This window comes from Scyliorhinus canicula, chromosome 3, assembly GCF_902713615.1.
Source record: "Scyliorhinus canicula chromosome 3, sScyCan1.1, whole genome shotgun sequence".
Taxonomy (NCBI): Eukaryota; Metazoa; Chordata; class Chondrichthyes; order Carcharhiniformes; family Scyliorhinidae; genus Scyliorhinus; species Scyliorhinus canicula.
The window spans coordinates 275,383,060-275,396,469 of NC_052148.1; the positions used below are offsets into that span (position 1 = coordinate 275,383,060).

The window sequence follows — 13,410 nt, forward strand, 5'->3', positions numbered from 1 at the left end:
GGTAAGAGTGAGGTATTTGTGATACACCCAGGGGACCAGGAAGAAGGAATCGGGAGACTCCCGTTGAAGAGAGCAGGAAAGAGTTTTAGATATTTAGGTGTGCAGGTGGCTAGGAACTGGGGGACTCTCCACAAGTTGAACTTCACTAGGCTGGTGGAACAGATGGAGGAGGAATTTAAAAGGTGGGACATGGTGCCGCTGTCGCTGGCGGGTAGAGTGCAGTCCGTTAAAATGACGGTCCTCCCAAGGTTTTTGTTTTTATTTCAATGCTTGCCCATCTTCCTCCCTAGGGCCTTCTTCAAAAAGGTGACGAGCAGCATCATGAGCTACGTGTGGGCGCATGGCACCCCAAGGGTGAGGAGGGTCTTCTTGGAGCGGAGTAGGGAGAGTGGGGGGCTGGCATTACCAAACCTTTCGGGGTATTACTGGGCGGCTAATGTGTCGATGGTGCGTAAGTGGATGATGGAAGGGGAGGGGGCAGCTTGGAAACGAATGGAGAGGGCGTCCTGTGGCAATATAAGCCTGGGGGCCCTAGTAACGGCGCCATGGCCGCTCCCTCCCACGAGGTACACCACGAGCCCGGTGGTGGCAGCCACCCTCAAGATCTGGGGGCAGTGGAGGCGACACAGGGGGGAAGTGGGAGGTCTGATGGAGGCACCGTTAAGAGGGAACCATAGATTCACCCCGGGGAACATGGACGGGGGATTTCAGAGCTGGCACAGGGTGGGCATCAGGCAGCTGAAGGATCTGTTTGTAGATGGGAGGTTTGCGAGCCTGAGAGAGCTGGAGGAGAAATTCGGGCTCCCCCCGGGAAACGTGTTTCGGCATTTGCAGGTGAAGGCATTTGCTAGCCGCCAGGTGGAAGGGTTCCCCTTGCTCCCCAGGAGGGGGGCGAGCGATAGGGTGCTATCGGGGGTCTGGGTCGGAGGGGGGAGGATATCGGACATATACAAAGTGATGCAGGAGGCTGAGGAGGCATCAGTAGAGGAGCTGAAAGACAAGTGGGAGGGGGAGCTGGGAGAGCAGATAGAGGATGGGACATGGGCTGATGCCCTGGAGAGGGTTAATTCTTCCTCCTCGTGTGCGAGGCTTAGCCTCATTCAATTTAAGGTGCTACATAGAGCCCATATGACGGGGACAAGGATGAGTCGGTTCTTTGGGGGTGAGGACAGATGTGTCAGGTGTTCGGGAAGTCCAGCGAACCATGTCCATATGTTTTGGGCATGTCCGGCACTGGAGGAGTTCTGGAAGGGGGTGGCAAGGACGGTGTCGAGGGTGGTGGGATCCAGGGTCAAACCAGGATGGGGGCTAGCGATCTTTGGGGTTGGGGTGGAGCCGGGGGTACAGGAGGCGAGAGAGGCCGGAATACTGGCCTTTGCGTCCCTAGTTGCGCGAAGAAGGATACTGATACAGTGGAAGGACGCGAGGCCTCCAAGCGTGGAAACTTGGATTAATGACATGGCAAGCTTTATCCAGTTGGAAAGGGTCAAATTCGCCCTGAGAGGGTCGGTACAGGGGTTCTTCAGGCGGTGGCAGCCCTTCCTCGACTTTTTGGCTCAAAGATAGGGTGCAGAGGTCGCAGCAGCAGCAACCCGGGGGGGGGGGGGGGAGAGGGGGGGGGGAGGGGGGGGGGGAGGGGGGGGGGGGGGTGGCAACAACGGGTGCGGTGGGTTATTTAAGGTTGTAATGCGGACAAATTTGTTCGCAGTTCATGTTTGATGTTAATTGTTGCTTTGTTTGTTTTATTTTTTGGGGGGGGGGGGGGGGGGGGGAGGGACAGCGCGCGCGGGGGGTCGGGCGGGGGGGGGATATCTGTTAAGAGGGAATATTGTGTAATAGTCTATGGTTAGGGGGGGTAAATATTCTCATGTAAAAAATCTCTTCAATAAAAATTATTTAAAAAAAAATAAATAAATTTAATTGTGTTTAAATTTACAAACCTGGTGACTGTAGTTATTGGGCAGCTGGGAGCCAAAGATTTTGGGTGTTTTTCTGAGAAACATTTCTTAGTTTCAATTGTGTTGTGACTCCGGGTCACGTCGGGCTGGAATTGACCGTGCACGAGCCCAGGGGGAGTAACACTGACTGTACACTAGCCCAGGGGGAGTAACAATACAAACCAGGCAAAAAAATGTACATCGCAGACACTCTGTCACATGCATATACATACCCATCATAGAAAAAGACTGATTACTTATTACCCATTTATCAAAAGAGCCATGCTATTGATATGCAACTAACCTCTCATTGACGGACAAAGAGGCCATCAGACTTTGTAATGGGCTAATAGCTGGTCAGACAGGATGATCCCAAAGAACAATGAGTCTGAGGCATCCCGTGTATTCCACTAATGAGTTTAAGTCTGCCTGGGACAATGTAACTCGGCCTGATGTGGGCGTATCCCTCTTTATGGGGTGCACTTGAGCACAGTGGCTAGCACTGTTGCTTCACAGCACCCAGGACCCGGGTTCGATTCTCGGCTTGGGTCACTGTGTCTGCGTGGGTTTCCTCCGGGTGCTCTGGTTTCCTCCCACAGTCGCCAAAGATGTACTTGCTAGGTGAAGTGGACATTCTGAATTCTCCCTCAGTGTACCCGAACAGGCGCCGGAATGTGGCAACTAGGGGATTTTCACAGTAACTTCACTGCAGTGTTAATGTAAGCCTACTTGTGACAATAATAAAGATTATTATTATTATGACTGTGCTAGCATGTTATTTTTCCCCTCAATTTATTAAATCCCTAAATTGCCTTCTACATTGAAGTCAAGTTCATCATACCTCCCTCGCATGACAGTGCGGCTGATAAAGGACAGAAAGAGCATTATTGTAATACCATCATTTGAAATCAATTTCTGCTCACCAATGGCATACATGAAGTGCTCGTCCCAGACAACAGTCCACAATTCTCAGACACTGAGGTTTGCACATTTGCACGGGATTGAGAGTTTTGCCAGACTATGTCATGTCCCAAATATCCACAATCCGACAGAATGGTGGAATGGTCTGCAGACCTTAAAACACTCACTGAAGGCAAAGGCTGATGGAAGGGACCGTTATCTGGCCCTGCTGGATTTCAGGAATAATCCATTAGAGGGCAGGGGATCATCTCCAGGAGAGCTCCTGATGGGGAAAAGACTAAGAACAAAGCTTCCAACTTCGCCCCAATTGCTATTTCCACAGTCAGTGAGCAACAACGTGTAATACCTGCTCAAACTGAAACAGCAGAAGCAGAAACAGTAGTCTGACCTCTGTCTGAACTGAACATGGGAGAGACAGTGAGGTTTCAGCAGGAAGGGATAATGAATCCTGTTGTTGTCACAAGAATTACAGGAGAACTAAGGGCTTACATTGCGCAGATTACAAACGGAGAACAGTACAAAAGATCATAGATCATAGAATTTCAGTGCAGAAGGAGGCCATTTGGCCCATCGAGTCTGCACCGCCTCTTTGAAAGAGCACCCTACCTGTGGTGAATGTAATATATATGATATGATAATTCACACTGTCTTTGTAAGCGCAGTAGCGTTATCCAACCACTAGGGGGAGTAGCTCTGGGAGTACTCAGGAACTTGTACTGGGCTCCACCCGTGGCTCCACCCATGACTCCTCCCCCAGTGCTGCTGTATAAATACCCTTGTCCAGAGTCAGCCTGTGTTCACTAACAGTTCATCAACGGGTAACAGGCTGGCTCTGAAGTAAGTCGATTAAAGCCTAGATTCATATCGGAAACACGTTTCTGGTGAATTGATGGTTCCATCACTACCCAAGCTCACACCTCCACCCTATCCCCATAACCCAGTAACCCCACCCAACACTAAGGGCAATTTTGGACACTAAGGGCAATTTAGCATGGCCAATCCGCCTAACCCGCACATCTTAGGACTGTGGGAGGAAACCCACGCAGACACGGGGAGAACGTGAAGACTCCGCACAGACAGTGACCCAAGCTGGGAATCGAACCTGGGACCCTGGAGCTGTGAAGCAATTGTGCTAACCACTGTGCTACCGTGCTGCCCTAAAAGGAACCAGAAATTCCTACAGAAAACAAATGAGGTGTTACCCTGCTCTGAACCAGAAAGTGAAGCTGGTGATGAAAAACCAGGATTCACCAATGAAGTGACAGGTACCAGGCAAAGCCCAACACCAAACCAGAGATACAGAGAAGAGTAAAAGGCAAAGCTGACCCATCAAAGCAGAGTGCAAAAGAATAGATAAGAACGTTGTCTACTCGATTAGGCTATACTCACAGCCTACATTATTCCAACAGAAACTAGTCTGAAGATGTTTTATTGATTAAAAATAATGGAAATGTCATAATAGGTTAGTGTGGTTGTGGTTATTAGATACAATACAGTCTGTACTATCCATGGGGTCACCATGTGAAGACAATTTCTCAGATTTTAAAATTACTTCTGATTATTAATATTTGTACGCTCATGGCAATCTGACCGGTTGGAATTTCCCGGCCTTACCCGCAGTAGACGTGGTGAGCCAGGCAAAGGTCCATTGACTCTAGCGGCAGCAGGAGATCCCACCAGCAGGGGGGGGGGGGGGGGGGCAGGAAAATCCCACCCAATGTTTTTGCTTCACTGTTACAAACCCTTCATAATCCTGAAAGCCTCAAATAAATTCTTCACAATCTTTTCAGCTCCAGTGGAGAGAAATTCCAAAGTCTCTTCAGGACTGTAACCTCTCATCCTTGACAACGCTCTACATACACTGTACTGCATCTTCTGTTCACCTTTCAAACCTTTATCTTTCGATGATATTCATTACTGTCCTTTCGACAGTTGCCTGACCAGAATTGTGCGCAATCCTCCAACTGGAGCCTGAAGTCCTTCACAAGTCCCAGTTCCTTACCTGTTGCTGCTGCTGCCTCTTTCGTGGCTGGTGGTACGTGCTTCGTTCCTTCGACAAAGTGGTGTTCTCAACGTGCTTCTCCCTTATTGCATACGTCAATAGCTCACTCTTCATTCCCTCCTTTCAATCCAAATGTTTGCCATTGAAAACCCATGTGCCCTGCCAAAAAAATCAAATGGAAAGAAACATCTGAATAAGTTTCACTGAACCCCTCATGGAGGGATGCTGAAGTAAAGGCCACAGAATTGTCAGAGTTTCAGAGGCGTTAGCACCTATTTTTCATTCTTCAGCTGAAGTAGAATGTTTCCATGTTTCACCACAATCAAAATGAAAAAACCTTTTTAGTTGCAGTGAAATTTCACACATCCACCATTAAACAGTGATGAAACCCCATTAACAACAGTTAATGTCTGAGTCGTTAATGGTTTAGTTTGGAAATTATTTCAATATCGCACGGAGTAATCACTGAAATCAAACATAAAGCCTAGGCCTTGGCTCCTCCCTTCTAACTGGATCCTCGATTTCTATGAGCCATAGACCGCAATCTGTAAGGATAAATAATGACACCTGCTCCATGATAGTCCTCAGTACCGGTGCCCCGCAAGGATGCATACTTAGCCCCCTACTATACTCCCTGTACACACACGACTGTGGTAAAATTTGGCTCCAACTCCTTCTACAAGATTGCTGATGACACAACTGTAGGGAGTTGGATCTGAAACAACGATGAGTCAGAGTACAGGAGGGAGATAGAGAACCTAGTGGAGTGGTGTAACGACAACAATCTGTCCCTCAATGTCAGCAAAACTAAAGAGCTGGACGGGACTTTTCCCAACTTGAAAGTGCTGGAGGAGAAATTTAATCTGCCCCCTGGAAATGCCTTCAGATCCTTCAGGTACGCCCCTTTCTAAAAAAAACAGGTTGTGACATTTCCGTTGCTACCCCCACGTAGGATACAGGATAGGGCGATCTCTGGCACCTGGGTAGGGGAGGGGACGGTATCGGACATCTACCGAGAACTACAGGAGGCGGAGGAAGCCCCAGTGGAGGAGCTTAAGGGCAAGTGTGAGGAGGAGCTAGGCAGGGAGTTGAATGCGGGCCTGTGGGCAGATGCCCTAAATAGCGTTAATTCCTCCTCATCATGTGCCAGGCTCAGCTTAATCCAGTTTAAGGTGGTCCACCGCGTACACATGACGGCAACCAGGATGTGCAAGCTCTTTGGGGTTGAGGATAAATGTGCGCGGTGTGTGGGAAGCCCTGCAGAGCACGTCCATGTCCGGCTCTCAAAGGATTCTGGCAGGGATTTGCTGAGGCAATGTCCAAGATCTGAAACACGCGGGTGGTGCCGAGTCCAGAGATAGCGATCTTTGGTGTGTCAGACGATCCGGGAGTTCAGGAAGCGAAAGAGGCCGATGTCCTGGCCTTTGCCTCCCTGGTAGCCCGGAGACGGATCTTGTTAATGTGGAGGGACTCAAAGCCCCCGAGTGTAGAGACCTGGGTGGGTGACATGGCTGGGTTTCTCAGTCTTGAGAAAATAAAGTTTGCCTTGAGAGGGTCCTTGCTGGGGTTCTCTCGGAGGTGGCAGCCGTTCCTCGACTTTCTAGGAGAAGGTTAAAATGTCAGCAGCAATCCGGGGGGGGGGGGATGTTGCATATTCTTGTTTTGTTTCTTTATATAATGTTAACGTTCACCTTGTTTTGTTAAATGTTGTTAATGGTAATGTAAAAAATTTTTGTTTTGATGAAAATCTGAATAAAAGTTATTTTAAAAAATACTAAAGAGCTGGTCATCGCCTTCTTGATGCGACGGTCGTATGTTCCCCTGTCTGTATCATTAGTGCCACGGTGGAGATGGTTGAAAGCTTCAAGTTCCCAGGTGTAAACAGCACCAACAGTCTGTCCTGGTCCACCCACGTCGATGCTACGACCAAGAAAGCTGAACATTGCCTTTACTTCTCAGGAAATTAAGGAAATTCAGCATATCCACAATGGCTCTTCCCAACTTTTACAGATGCACCATAGAAAGCATCCTATCGGGCTGCATCACAGCCTGGTATGGCAACTGCTCGGCCCAGGACCGCAAGAAACTTCAGAGAGTCGTGAACACAGCCCAGTCCATCACACAAACCTGCCTCCCATCCATTGACTCCATCTACACCTCCCGCTGCCTGGGGAAAGCAGGCAGCATAATCTTTTTTTTAAAAAATGTTTTGTTGAAGATTTTACAAATTATACACTGTACATTTGGTAAGGATAATTGTGCAGGTTACAACGTACATGTCATCCCCTCTGTGCCGACTGCCAACCCGCCCCCCCCCCCCCCCCCCCCCCCCCACCCCCCCACCCTTTCATTCATTGTTTCTGGCTCTTTTCCTGGGCCCTTCACTGCACGATGGGCAGTTATCTGCTATTTACATGTGGGCCATGCCATCCCCTCTCCTTCCCTCCCCCTGTTTTGATGTTTGGCCTCCCCCCATTTTCATGTGCGGAGCGATCTGCAAGGACCGTATGCAGAACATTACTTTCCACTGTACCGCAGTACACTTGACAATAAAATAAATCAAATCAAATAATGGCCATTGACAATTTCTAGAAAACATGACTGGTCATAGGCTCCATCAGGGAAAAGCTGCCATTGGCTGAGGAACCACACAGAAAAGCAAAGTAAAATTATTTCAGATGGGCAGCACGGTGGCGCAGTGGTTAGCACTGCTGCCTCATGGTGCCGAGGTCCCAGGTTCACCCCCGGCTCTGGGTCACAATCCGTGTGGAGTTTGCACATTCTCCCCCTGTTTGCGTGGGTTTCACCCCCACAACCCAAAGATGTGCAGGGTAGGTGGAATGGACACGCTAAATTGCCCATTAATTGGGAAAAATGAATTGGATACTCTAAATTTATATTTAAAAAAATGATTCCAGTTAACACTTTAAAAAATGTATTTACCTCTGCGCTCCTGGAGATGTCACCCCAAGCTTGGGACAGATCTGTAAACTACATAATCACTTAACGTCTCACCCAACCCATCACTTTTCACAAGAGGGCCTGAGCAGGAAATGCAACAGGCAACTGAATCATTATCACCATCCCAGCCAAGTCCAACCCCACCACGGTATTTAACCTGACATATCAACATTTGCTGGAAAAATGACTCGACTGCAGAAACCCTGGCTATGTTTCCACTAGGAGTCAGCCATGACAACAATCAACTCCAGCCTTAAAACATACGCTCCAAGGAGATTGGCTACCAGAAGGCAATCAGCTAACAAGCAACACTAGCAGTGAGTGTCTGCCCAGTGAGTGTGAACTGTCTAGTGACAGGTACCTGATGCACTACCAACCCTTTGGTTTTGCAAATCAAGACACATTTCTATCCAATATAAATTTTATGAGCAGGACATACAGTAAAATAATACCAATCTACTTTACCAGACAAATACAAAATACCTGCCTCTCTCTTTACCATGTCCCTCAATCCATTCTCTCTCCAGATACACTTCCAATCGCCTCTTGTACCATTCTGTGCTGTCTGCTTTAATGAGCTTCACTGGTAATTTGTTTCATAACTTTATTATTTTATAGGAAAAAGAGCAACGCCTCAATGCTAATCTTCAACTTTCCCCTGGAATTTGATCCATATCAGAATAGTGAGGGGATCAATAATGTTTAGATCACTTTAAATAACTTTCCAAACAACTTAAATCTCCTAATTTTCATCAGAATATTAAATTCCTGTTCCCCCTTTTCTCTATTTGTTGCTCCTATGATTGCCCACGTTAAACGTGTGGATCAGATTCAACTAATTGGGAACAAAGTCCTCTAGCGAGTGTGTCTACCACGCATTTCCTGGTGCTCACAGTGCCAAGAACACATGGTTATACAAGGCGACTTGCGTTGTAGAAGGGGCCTCAGCGGGGAACGCACGCTCGAGCCCCACACAGTCCCGTTTTGTACACTCTGCTCCCTGGAACTCCCCAATGTAGCGAGAGATCGGGACGCCATCTCCTAAATCCCGGAAGTGACCCCCCCCCCCAGCCTGACCGCCCTATGGGAGTCTCCAGCTCCCCTCAACAACCACGCAGGGCACCGCCGGCCCGGTCGCACATTCACAAGGTGCCAGTGGTACTGCCAGGGTGCCCAGGTGACTCCAACAGCACCAGGGCACCACCCTTCCCAAAGAGCATACAGCTGGGGGCCTCCAATCTCCTGGGAGACCCCCATGAGTGGCCTTCCATCTGGTCTCCGTTTGTGGAGACCAGCACTCGTCTGAGGTTTCCAAGGAGGCACAGAGAGAAACATGGGGGAAAAGTGGTGGTGGGGGGGGGGGGGGGGGGGGGGGGGGGGGGAGGAAGCCCCCACCCGAACCCACAAGGCCAACAACAAAAGCCGCAGAAAAGAGGAGCGGAGCTCAGCAGGACACCCAGGGCTGAAGGGGGGGGGGGGGGGGGGGTACCAACGAGGGGACAGGGCAGGGATAAGGGGGGATAAACGGGGAGAATGTTTGTTAAGAAATATGCATGTAAATAAGAAACTGTACAACATATAATTACAAGGTACACCATTTGTTAAAAGTATTATTCTGTTAAATTGAAATATGCCAATAAAAGCATTAAAAGAATATGTCTGCAGTAAATCAACCCGGCGGTCAGGATTGAACATCCTTGCCTCGGAGACCCCGCCCAGGCACCGTATAGCTCTGGTCCACAAACGTGGACCGGGTGTATTGGCACTTGGAGGGGGTCTCCAAGGCGATCGGGGCCCCTGGGTGGTTGGACTCTGGGCAGGGTGGTACCCTGGCATCCCCGATGCCATCCAGGCACTGTAGCAGTATCAGCCTGGCAGTGTCAGCTGGCAATGACAGGCTTTCCAGGTGGCATCTTGCCCGTGCCAGATTTTAGGCACAGGGGTGCCCTGCCCTTATGAGGTGGGGTGTGGGGGTTCAATGACCCCCTAATTGGAGAGTTGGGGCATTAGGGGGTCTGGAGGTCGCAGTGGCGGGTCTAGAGATCAGCGCACTGACGAGCGGAGTTCCATAGCGCAGGAAATGGGACTAAGTGTGGCTTCGTCGAGGCCCAGAAAGGAAGTGGAGTCCCTTTAATAGCGGGGTGGTTCTCTGCCCTGCCAGCACCGGGTAACACTGGGCAAACGTGCCCAACATGGCACTCTGTTTCATTTCCGTTAAATCATGCCCTGTATGTCCCATATCCTACTCCAGACCAAGTCTAACTCCTCAAACACTCATACACTTGCTAATCAGTATTGCTTCCTAGTCTCTTAACACCTTCATTTTTAAATTATTATCCTTGTATTTATAGCCATCCCTGGCCTCCCTAACTCTGTAATCTCCTTGAACACTAAATTCTTTACCCAAAGTCTGTGGTCCTCAGATTTTGCTGTTTAGTGGATCCCTTTGCCCCCCCCCCCCCCCCCCCCCCCCCATTGACAGTCGTGTGTTCAGTTGCTTAGTTCCATGGTCTGGCCGAAGTGTCTCTGTTTCTTCACCTTTAAGGCTGTCATTAAAATTCAGCTCATTGACTGGGCTTTTATTCATCCTTCCTGATATCACCTTTTTATGTCTCTGTACTTGGGATATTTTTGTACTTTAAGGTTGCTGTGTTCATAGAATTTACAGTGCAGAAGGAGGCCATTCGGCCCATCGAGTCTGCACTGGCTCTTGGAAAGAGCACCCTACCCAAGGTCAACACCACCACCCTATCCCCATAACCCAGTAACCCCACCCAACACTAAGAGCAATTTTGGACACTGAGGGCAATTTAGAATGGCCAATCCACCTAACCTGCACATCTTTGGACTGTGGGAGGAAGCCGGAGCACCCGGAGGAAACCCACGCACACACGGGGAGAACGTGCAGACTCCGCACAGACAGTGACCCAAGCCGGGAATCGAACCTGGGACCCTGGAGCTGTGAAGCCATTGTGCTATCCACAATGCTACCGTGCTGCCCTATTCTTGCTGGTTATTGGATTTTTGTTGCCCACACTATATCCTCTTCTCCGGAATTCTCTCAATTACCCCAAGCCTGGGTTACTTCGCCAAATGGTTCATTATTTATATATAAACCTCAACAGTCAATGTCAGCTAACCAGAGTTTTCCAGCCACTATGTATCCTGTTCTCACTTGATATCTACATGTAGGCACTTCCAGAGAGGCCTCACTAGGCTGAAGCTCAGTTGCATGATTTTCCTAAGGGCACATATCCATCTGAGTTTAGATGAACTAACTCTGCATAGAATGAAGTAAGAGAATACCCTACCCTGGATGCAAAGCTACTCGTTAAATAAATTTGTTCAACTTTTGGAGAAGGCTTCACTTGTGTGATATTCATAGAACGTTACAGCGCAGTACAGGCCCTTCGGCCCTCGATGTTGCGCCGACCTGTGAAACCCCTCTAAAGCCCATCTACACTATTCCATGATCATCCATATGTTTATCCAATGACCATTTAAATGCCCTTAATGTTGGCGAGTCCACTACTGTTGCAGGCATGGGGATTAAATGACATGGGTACCCATTAAGCGCAATGTAATATTAATAACACAGCAACATAATACACTTCTGCCCAATTTAATTTTATAACTCCATTTGTTCCTGATAGTTCTAAAACAAACACCAAAGTTAATCGTGGTTATAAAATTGGTTGGAACTAACAAAGTACCTCCCCTCTTCAACAACAAAACTAAAGGACATGCAGTCAGCATTTTCTTTCCTATACTGCACCTTGTCAAATCTTAAGATCTTGCAGTAAACAGAACTTCTATAGCATTATACACTAATTGAAGCAGATGAACTTTAGCTCTTAAGATAGAAGATTAAAATGCAAGTCGCACTGGTTCAAACATTCTGTTCGGTCCATATCACACAAATATTCCTCCCTATGATATGATTACAGGCCACGGATCTCACTTATGGAAGGTTACCTTAGGCAACAGAAAGTCTGACAGACACCAAACAAATTGTTTTATTACTCTTCAGTAAAATATCAGTTACATATTAATAAATTCTGCAAAAACAAAGACAGAAATTGCTGAATTCTTTGCAGCACGAAATTTCAGCAATACAGCCAACAAGGGGAGAACGTTTGTCTTGTCCAGATTCTCGTTTAGGAATAAGAGGATGCCCATCGGCCCTGCTCTCACAGCTGATCATCCACCTCAATGCCACTTTCCTGCTGTAACCCCATATCCCTTTATATCGTTAGTGCCCATAAATCTAGCGATTTCTGTCTTGATCGTGCTCAGTGACCGAGTTCCACAGCCTCTGGGGTAGAGAATCCCACCTTCTGAGTGAAGAAACCATCCTCAGCTCGGTCTTAATTGCCCTGTCCCTTATTGTGAGACTATGTCCCCTGTTTCTAGACTCACAGCCAGGGGAAACGTCCACATCTACCCCGTCACACCCTGGGAGAGCTTTGTTTCAGTTAGATCAGTCCCCATTCATTGAAACTCTGGAGAGCACGGCCCAGTTTCTTCAATCTCTCCTCACAAGGCAACCTCCCATCCCAGGGATTAATCTGGTGAACCATTATTGTGCTCCGTCCTTGGCAAGTATATTCTTCATCAGAAAAGGGGACCAAAACTGTACACAGCACTCCAGGTACAGTCTCACTGACCCTCTACACAATTGCAGCAAGACATTGTTACTCTGCTATTTAAATCCACTTGCCATGAAGGCCAACATACCATTTGCCTTCCTAAATGTTTGCTGTACCTGCATGCCACCAGCTTTTGGTGGCTCATAAGCAAGGACACCCAGGTTTCTTTAGACTTCCCAACATCTTACCTTTTAATAAATATCTTGCCTTTCTGGGTGTCTCTGCAAAAGTGGAGAACTTCACACTTATTCACATTATATTCCAGCTGCTACGTTCTTGGCCATTTACTTTCACCTGTCCAAGTCCCCTGGAAGCCTCCTCACATCCTCTTCTCAATTTACATTCCCACCTAGTTTTGCATCATCAACAAATTTGGAAATGCTATATTTGGTCCCCAGATCCAAGTCATTTACACAGATTGTGAACATTTGTGGACCTCGCACTGATCCTTGTGGTACCCCACTAGTAGCAGCCTGAGAATGATCAGTTTATTCCTACCCTCTGTTCGTCTGTCTGTGAACCAATTCTCAATCCGTACCAGGATATTACCCACAATCTCTTGTCCTGAATTGTGTTTACTAATCAGCTGTGTGGGACCTTACCAGAAGACCTTCTGAAAATCCAACTACACCACATTAACTGCTTCTCTTTTATTTATGCTGCAGGTAACATCCTCAAAATCCTCCAACAGGTTTGCCAAACATGATTGTCCCTTCCTGATTTATACCGTGCCTAACAATAATACAAAATCTGACAGCTTATAGACAACTCCCACCAATGTGTGCTACCTCTTGCTGTTTCTTACCTCTACCCAAACTGATTCGACGTCTTGATCCTTTGATCCAAGATTCTCTCACTAAATTTGGCCCATCGAGTCAGCACTGGCTCTCTGAAAGAGTATTCTACCCAGTGCCACTCCCCTGCCTTATCCTTGTAACCT

The 13,410-nt window shown here is 47.9% G+C and overlaps 1 protein-coding gene across 4 annotated transcripts in view; it reads right to left on the bottom strand.

Moving 5' to 3' along the window:
- LOC119963573 (sodium/hydrogen exchanger 9B2-like) overlaps window positions 1–13,410 on the bottom strand; it is a 167,727-nt gene that overhangs the window by 131,960 nt on the left and 22,357 nt on the right. For all 4 annotated transcript variants that reach the window (XM_038792902.1, XM_038792899.1, XM_038792901.1 and 1 more), the window contains exon 2: window positions 4,861–5,019. The gene's annotated coding sequence lies outside the window, so the exon portion shown is untranslated. The remainder of the gene's footprint in view (window positions 1–4,860; window positions 5,020–13,410) is intronic.